Below are 9,281 nucleotides of genomic sequence, written 5' to 3' on the forward strand. Positions count from 1 at the left end.
GAGCTTTGAGGTCCCTTCCAACACAAACTAGGATGCGATTCTAAGAAATAAAGCTCTGACAGTCTGTTGGTCAACAAAGCCTTTGTGCTAAATGGGGACAAGTCATATCTGAGCCTCTGCTCAGCTGAGAATTTAAGTAGGGGTGTAAAGAGCCTGAGTGCAGGTGAGCGGGAGGATCAGGGGTCCTCCTCTCCCCTGAATACCCAAGGTGCTGCTTGCCTGGCTATCTTGACGAAGCTGATAGAGCAAGTGCAGTACTCAGCTGTCTGCTTCTGGGATTTCAAGCTGCATTATTCACCCTGCACAAGCACACCCAGGTATTCTCAGTGCCTCTTTCCGGATTCATGTAGTTCTTTTCAATAATCTTTTAATTAAATTATTCTTCTTTTCTAAATTAGGTTGAGGGTTATTTCTCCCTCTGTTACACTGATTTTCCCACTTCACAAGCCTTCGGTTTAGCCCAGTACTCAGTGGGGAAGAAAGACATTCAAAACCACACAGAAATCCTTTTCTACCCCCCTCCAGTGCATCTCCCCGACTGTCAGTCTGGTGCCTTCGAGCAGAAAAACAGGTTGACATTGTAAACATCTAAAGCCATCTACATTCTTCTCTTTCTTCCTTCCCCACACTTTCATAGCTCAATTTTCTCCTCTCATTGCCCCATCCTTTGACTTTTCTAAATGTCTGGGACAAGGTTTTAATTTAATATTTCTCCTAAGGGTTTTATCATGTCTCTTCATCTAGGAGAAGCATTCAGAACACACCGGCACTCGGGATTCTTCAGATGAAGACTGGGAAATATGACTTCATCCTGTTATATCCTCAAAGCAGCCACGTTTTGAGCCAATGCTTTTGACCAAAGTGTTGTACAATCATTAGTAAAGTGTCTGGAAATAAATGAATCTGATGGAAAGGACTCCCCATGACCAGCGCAAACCATCCACACAGAGGATGCTTTGTTGTGTTTGTTTTCAGCTCCCTTCAATGCAATATTAGATGATCCCTGTGGATGTAAAGGGCTTCCTCAGGGAAACACTGAAAGGAAGAGGTATGTGATAGATGGGCAAGGACAGAGCAAAGTGTCCTGGGCCTGTCTTCCTGGGTAGGTCTCTGCAGGAGAACTGGTCTTAGAGGTGTTGATGCAGCCAGAAGGAGTTTGGGAAACAAATGGTTTTCTTCAAACAGCTTCAGGTGATTTTAAGCATGGACTGAGTCTTTGATAATTCATCCAAGTAAGTATCAGTTATTTAATAGCAGGAGTGAGACAGCACCATGGTGTTTTGTGTCTAAATTGTGCTAAATGAAAGTAGTTCCCACAAAAAGGAGGCTCAGCCTTGAGGTAAGGCAGTGACCACTTTCTCCATTGCCTGGTTGATAACTGTTCATCCCAAGTGAGCTTGAAGATCTGAGGGAAGGACTAAAGGTTCAATACAGCTCTGGTATCCCCTGCAGTTCTGATACAGTTTTGGTGTCTGTAGAATCCTAGAATCATAAAATAGTTAGGGTTGGAAAGGACCTTAAGATCATCCAGTTCCAACCCCCTGATATGGGCAGGGACACCTCACACTAACCCATCTCACCCAAGGCTCTGTCCAACCTGGCCTTGAACACCACCAGGGATGGAGCATTCACAACCTCCCTGGGCAACCCATTCCAGTGCCTCACCCCCCTCACATTAAAGAATTTCTTCCTTATATCCGATCTAAACTTCCCCTGTTTCAGTTTTAACCCGTTACCCTTCTCCTATCACTACAGTCCCTAATGAAGAGTCCCTCCCCAGCATCCCTATAGACCCCCTTCAGATACTGGAAGACTGCTATGAGGTCTCCACACAGGCTTCTCTTCTCCAGGTGAACAGCCCCAACTTTCTTAGCCTGTCTTCATACGGGAGGTGCTCCAGTCCATGAGCATCCTCGTGGCCTCCTCTGGACTTGTTCCAACAGTTCCATGTCCTTTTTATGTTGAGGACACCAGAACTGCACACAATGCTCCAGGTGAGGTCTTACAAGAGCAGAGCAGAGGGGCAGGATCACCTCCTTTGACCTGCTGGTCACGCTCCTTTGGATGCAGCCCAGCATACGCTTGGCTTTCTGGGCTGCAAGCACACACTGCTGGCTCATGTTCATTTTCTCATCGACCAGCACCCCCAAGTCCTTCTCTGCAGGGAACATAAGAAGGCCATGGAGCTGCTGGAGGAAGTCCAGAGGAGGCCACGAGGATGCTTAGGGGCTGGAGCAGCTCCCGTATGGCGCCAGGCTGAGAACACTGGGGCTGTTGAGCCTGGAGAAGAGAAGCTGCGTGGAGACCTCAGAGCAGCTTCCAGTGTCTGAAGGGGGCTACAAGGATGCAGGAGAGGGACTCTTCATCAGGGTCTGTAGGAAAAGAACAAGGGGTGATGGGTTCAGACTGAAACAGGGGGGATCCAGATTGGATGTAAGGAAGGAATTCTTCACTATGAGGGTGCTGAGGTGCTGGCACAGGGTGCCCAGAGAAGCTGTGGCTGCCCCATCCCTGGCAGTGTTCAAGGCCAGGTTGGACACAGGGGCTTGGAGCAAGCTGCTCCAGTGGAAGGTGTTGGGGTCGGAGCTGGATGAGCTTTAAGCTCCCTTCCAACACAAACCATTCCATGATTCCATGATTTTGCATAACTGAGGAGGGGTGATTCTCATTAACACAATAAAGGAGCTCTTTGCTTCTTTCTGCTCCATTCTTTCATCCTCTGCGCACAGGAATACATCTGAGGAAGCTTAATGCAGAGCTGCTGCTGTGTTTAGGGCATTGGGTGGTGGAAAACCCAGTTCCCCTCTCCTTGAGACATCAGGGAGTGCAGCCACAGTAATTGCCATGGCCAGCATCACCTGGGTCCTTCTCACACACCCTCTGACATAGGCTCAGGCTCTATTTAAGCTCAGTCCTGGCAGTGGGCCCACTTCCAGGGCTGTGCTGTAACTGGGCTTGCTCCTGGTCTGTAGCAACCATGAACCTGACTCTCAGTTTCCCCTGGGCTATCAGTGGAAGCTGCTGCTGTGCTCAGGCACAAGGGGACAGTGCTCTGCTTTGTGGCCACTTTCAGCTCCCAGCTTGCCTTCCCATTGAGAATAATTGGTCCTGGCTGCTCCCTTGAGGCAACTTGCATCATGCAAACAGCACAAACAACTCTTCATGAGGGGCAAGACCCTCTGGTGTCCAAGCTAGGGACAAGGCAAGCTCTAATGGAAACTAAGTGTTATAAATATCTCCTCCTCCTTGTCTGTGTCTGTCTCTTAGGGAAAATGACCCCTATTCAACTGGGTGCTCCAGATAGATTTTGTTGCACTCTACATCAGGCATCCAAATGCAAACTCCTACATCCGAGGGGGAAAAAACAAGTTACAATTCTAGGTATAGCATACAGTGGGTATGCTTAGTCATATTTTACATGTCCAACTAACAGAAATGGTGCTGGGAGTCTCTCTTTTTATTTTTAGCTATGAAAAACACAACGTCAGGACTAACTTGGGTGCAGCCATGTGCAAAGTACCATGAAGTAACAGATGATCCCCCCTATCCTGCAATGCATCCAGGTCTCTATTTGCTACAGGAAGAGCTTATTGCTGAAGATCTCTAACAGGTTGCAGTTGGTTATTTCTGCTTTGCAGAGCATGAAGTTCTGCAGCATTCCTCAGTGGTACCTTCTCAGTTAACAGTTTGTGTTGGGGAAGAGTTGAGGGGGAGGAAATATCACTTACAGCAGCCCCACAACAAGAAAATAGGGGAAAAAAACATACTTCTCCCTAAAGTCATTACATTCAATCATACTAAAATCCTTGGCAATAGGGGAAAATCCTACTCTCAGCTGCTACTTCTCCTAAACCAGATATGAGATGAAGCCCACAGCAAGGAGGTTAGAAATGGGGGGCCTTTAAGCTCCCTCCAACGCACACAGTGCTGTGAAACCTCTTTGGCTGAGCTGGATGTTTGCAGTGGTAGGAAGGAAGGTGCAGGATGACAGACACAGCTGTGCTGCCTCCAGGCTGGGATGTTCTGGTCACACAGCAATTTAGCATCTTCCCAATGCTCAATCACAGCACCTACCATGCTCATCCTCTGGCAGCTCAGTGGCTCTGCTTCTCCTCCCATTTCCTTACTTTGCACTGCACATCCTTCTGGAAGCAAATGGGATTTTATGCATTTCCTTGCATTAGCCCAAAGTAAAGTGATGTTTTTCAGATATACCTCCTCAAAACCCTTCATCCCTCCTTGAACTTACCTCTGGATAAATGACTGCTTGAATCAGTGCAACTTCTAAAGCTAAACTGAAGAGGGAAATTCCTCATGGGCTTATTTTTGCCATCTCCTATGATATCACATCTATTTTCCCCAAAACAAAAACCCAAGAGATGACAAGAGAATATTTATCAGAGACCAATATTGAGGGGATGCTTAACATCACCGAGTCTCTGCAGAGTTTAAAGCATGGTTAGAATGTGCTGTACCTGCTCCTGTAAAGACATTCAGTTCCTTCCTCCTCCAGACAGCTGACACCAAATGAGTTAAAAAGGGAAAGATTAGGAGTTCTATCAACCAGCTGGGACTGGGTTGGTCAATGAGCAGCTCACAATGAAGTTACTTGCTTTTGCTTTTCTAAGGGCATCTTTAATATCCTTGTTCCTCAAGCTGTAGATCAGAGGGTTGAACATAGGGACAAGGAGGGTGTAAAACACAGCGGTGACTTTCTCTGTCTCCAGGGAGTACTTGGAAGCTGATTGCATGTGGCTGAGCCCAGCAGGGACGTAGAACAAGGTAAAGGTCAGGAGGTGGGAGGCACAAGTAGAGAAGGCTTTGTGCCTTCCTTCAGCAGACCTAATCCTCAGGATGGACAAGAGGATATATACATAGGAGGTGATGATGAGGACCAGCACAGACACGGAAATGCTCCCATGAAGAATTACAAGCAAAAGCTCATTGAGGTGGCTGTTGGAGCAAGAGAGCTTCAGCAAAGGGTTAGTGTCACAGAAGTAATGGTTGATGGTGTTTGGACCACAGAAAGGCAACAGCAGCAAGCAACAGGTTTGGATTAGGGAGTTCAAAATCTTCCCCCCCCCCATGTATGATGCAGCCACCAGCTGAACACAGACCCCTGGGGCATGGAAATCGTGTAGAGCAGTGGGTTGCAGATGGCTACATAGCAGTCATAAGCCATCACAGCCAGCAAGAGCACCTCTGTGGTCACAAACATGAGGAGGTAGAAATGCTGCAGGAAGCAGGCAGGGTAAGAGATGGTTTTGTTTTCCACCAAGAAGGCAAGAAGCAGCTTTGGAGCAAAGACAGAGGAGTAGCAAAGATCAACAACAGAGAGATTGCAGAGGAAGAAGTACATGGGGGTGTGCAGCCGGGGGCTTGTCTTGATCACTGCCATCAGCCCAAGGTTGCCCATGAGAGTGATGAGATAAATCATGAAGAAGATTACAGAGAGGAGTCTGCATCTTGGGCTTGCTTGTCAGGTCGAGGAGGATGAAGTGGGTCACTGCAGTGTGGTTGCCTTCAGCCCTGTTACTGTATTGCATGGCAGCATCCCTGTGGGAATGAGGAAAGATGGAGTGAAATAGGGAAGACCAATGCCATTTGGCTTGCATGTACTCCGTTAGGCTGGACACTAGAACAATAAAGATTTGATAGTTGAGGCAACATCTAACTGTGGTTCTTGGTGAATCTTCACAGGCAGAGAAACACATTCAAAAGCCCTTCAGAAATCCCTTAATCATGAGGCGAAATCAGACCTTTTCTTTTAAAAACCCAAACCCAATCTTGAACCATTTGAAAACTGGAGAAGAGGTGAAGAACTTGCAAACTGGTCATCACATTTCATTAGGGAGGCAGAAAAAGGGACTGTACATTCCATTTGCTCCATGAGAAAGACTAAACACATCTGAGTGTGATGCCCCAGGAGCCCTGAATCCATCACCCCAGCTCTGATACAGCATTGCTGGATCCCCAGCTGCCCACAACAACTCAATGAGTGAGATACCCCAGACCCAGGAGGTTTCCCTAGCAGCCTGGGGCAGAAAGTCCTGTCCTAGACAGCAAAAAATAGGCTGAGCTGGCACATTGCTGTCAGTAGAATTGTAGAACAGTTAAGGTTGGAAAGGACCTTAAGATCATCCAGTTCCAACCCCCCTGCCATGGGCAGAGACACCTAATGCTAAATCATATTACCCAAGGCCTCGTCCAACCTGGCCTTGAACACTGCCAGGGATGGAGCATTCACAACCTCCCTGGGCAACCCATTCCAGTGCCTCACCACCTCAACAGGAAAGAATTTCCTTCTTATATCCAACCTAAACTTCCCCTGTTTCAGTTTTAACCCTTTACCCCTTGTCCTGTCACTACAGTCCCTAATGAAGAGTCCCTACCCAGCATCCCTATAGGCCCCCTTCAGATACTGGAAGGCTGCTATGAGGTCTCCACGCAGCCTTCTCTTCTCCATGCTGAACAGCCCCAACTTTCTCAGCCTGTCTTCATACGGGAGGTGCTCCAGTCCCCTGCTCATCCTCGTGGCCCTTCTCTGGACTTGTTCCAACAGTTCCATGTCCTTTTTATGTTGAGGACACCAGAATTGCACACAATACTCCAGGTGAGGTCTCAGAAGAGCAGAGTACAGGGGCATTATCACCTCCTTCGACCTGTGTTAAATGTGTTAAATGTGTTAATGTGTTAAATGAGGAGGAATCTTACTTTGTTATAAAGAAATAAAAATTTCAGATTGCCAACAGAATATAATCACTAACAAATCAGAATTTGGAATCAGTGCATTTTAAATATCAACTCTGTTTTTAAGGAAGCAAATTAGTGCCCATGGGTTTAGGATGTTTTATTGTCCATTTAACCAATGTTAATGTTATCTGTTGTAAATGATCTGAAATAGTTTGATAAATGCAATTTGGTGACATGAATGATAGTTAAAAGTCAAGGCAATATATTTAGAGGACATTAATGTGTAAGATGGGATTACCCTGGGACTGGGGCTTTCTCTTGCTCCAGGTTTACATTCACTGCTATGAGGTCCCTGTGAGGTGTCTTCCAGCACAAATTGCTGCCAAACCGAAAGTGAATAAAAATCTGATTCTTTCAGCATACCTGAAAACACACGTGTTTGAATAAATCCATAGTTTTAGGTATCCCAGCAACAAGTGCCATTTGTTGCTTCTACGTGCTCCCTGTCCTATTGAAAGTACCGCAAGTGAAAAACATATATATAATGTGGGATAGAAAATACAGTAAACTATATTAATTGCACCAGAACATCAAAGTTAAACTAGTGACTGACTGTAGTTAGATCCACTCCTGAATATCTCTTTTTAATCAGTGTGATGTTTTAATTCCTTTTATCTCAGCAGGTAACACCTGGTCATGGGAGGAAATCACACACAGACTGAATTCATCCTGTTGGGAATTACAGACAACCCATATGCACAGACCCCACTTTTTGTCTTGTTTCTATTGATTTATATTGTCACTTTGGTGGGGAACTTTGGGATCACCGTCTTGGTTCGGGTTTCTCCCAGCCTCCACACCCCCATGTACTTCTTCCTCACCCATTTTGCCTTCACTGACATCTGCTGTTCCACAGTCATCTCCCCCAGGATGCTGGCAGACCTGTTATCAGAGGACAAAACCATTTCTTTCACTGGCTGCATGATGCAGTTCCTCACCTTTGTTTTCTTTGCTGCTATTGAGTGTCAGCTCCTGGCCATGATGGCCTACGACCGGCACGTTGCTATCTGTCACCCCCTGCTTTATGTGACCATCATCTCCAGCCGTGTCTGCTGGCAGCTGGTAGCATCATCCTACCTATTTGCCTTCCTCAGTGCCATCATCTGCACATGGTGCCTCTTTGGAGGTTCCTTCTGTGGTCCCAACCGCATTGACCACTTCTTCTGCGAGCTTTTCCCTGTGCTAAACTCGTGTGCTCTGACACCCACAGCAGTGAGATGCTCATCTTTGCCTTCGTCACCATCAATGCGGTGGGTGCAAGTGTGGTTATTTTTCTCTCCTACATGTCTATCATCCGCACTGTGCTGAGGATGTGCTCAGCACAGAGCAGGGCCAGAGCCTTCCACACCTGTGCCTCCCATTTGATGGCTGTTTCCATGTACTTTGGGACAGGATTCTTCATGTACCTACAACCTCCTTCTAGCCACAGGAGTCTGGATAAGGTGGCCTCCATCTTCTATGCTGTGCTCATCCCCATGCTCAACCCCTTCATCTACAGCCTGAGGAACAGGGAGGTGATGGGGTCTCTGGTGAAATGCGGGAGGAGGATTTTCAGCTGCTGGCAACACAAAAACTTTCTGTCATCCAGGACATGAAGAGTTCATCTCAAGTGAGAAAGCCTATGGGGCACTAAAACAATGGAATTTTTCCCAATAATCCCCATGATCCTTCCATGCTTCCTGCACAAAACTCAATTACAGTTTTTAATGAGATATAGATCCCCCAAATCCCAATTTCCTTCCTTGGAAGGAAACCAAAAGGAGAGGAACCTCATACTTCATTTCACTTCATAGTTAGCAGCCTGTAGGAAGAAATTACCCTCAATTATCCCAGGCCTCTTTTCCTCACAGAAAACACCAATCAGCTTTATTCAGTTATAGCTTTTGTCACTGATAAATATCTATTTTTCTTGCAAGATTCTTGACCTTGTCCCTCAGCTCCAATAAAATTCCTCCCTCTTACCTGTGAGCTCTTTATTAAAGCTGCTGGGGTGGGAGGGAAGGTGAAGTGTAGTTTTACATTTGCTTGTTGAAAAAGAGTCAGAGAAAAGGTTTCAAAAGATTCATTGCATTTGTTTGTGCCTTTCAAGGAACAGAAACTGGTGGGAATCAAGATCTCAAGCTGCGCCTTTGAATGTTAAAGGGAATCCCTCCCCAGGCTGCAGCTTCATAGGAGATTTCATTTAAAGGAAAAAGTTATAGACAATTTAATTCATAATGGAGGATGATGAACTGTGCTGAGACCACCCAGTGTTAGGGACATTTCGGGCACATCAAGACCTCCTCCCATTCATTGTAAGTGGTGTTTTACATTCATCTGAAATAACCTTTTACCTAAATGGTGAGAGAAATGAAATTCCACTTGGAGATAAGCACCCATATCCCATGTCCATGCCCTACTCATGCTCAAGCACACCGTGAAAACCAAATTGTCTATTTCACATTAGAATTAACTTTGTCGGAAGCTTCCATAAATGAAAGAACAAAGAATTGATGGTAAGTGAGAGCTGTCTGGGTCTCAATAAAGCC

The 9,281-nt window shown here is 46.2% G+C and overlaps 2 pseudogenes; one reads left to right on the forward strand and one right to left on the reverse strand.

The window, feature by feature from the left end:
• Positions 1-4,559: 4,559 nt before the first annotated feature.
• LOC133282258 (olfactory receptor-like protein COR8) lies at positions 4,560-5,513 on the reverse strand (annotated as a pseudogene).
• Positions 5,514-7,389: 1,876 nt separating this feature from the next.
• LOC133282259 (olfactory receptor 5AP2-like) lies at positions 7,390-8,348 on the forward strand (annotated as a pseudogene).
• Positions 8,349-9,281: the final 933 nt, after the last annotated feature.

This window comes from Pezoporus flaviventris, unplaced genomic scaffold (genome assembly GCF_033815535.1).
Source record: "Pezoporus flaviventris isolate CSIRO_AGI_PZ_B2104156 unplaced genomic scaffold, CSIRO_AGI_Pfla_v1 ptg000116l, whole genome shotgun sequence".
NCBI classification, from domain to species: domain Eukaryota; kingdom Metazoa; phylum Chordata; class Aves; order Psittaciformes; family Psittacidae; genus Pezoporus; species Pezoporus flaviventris.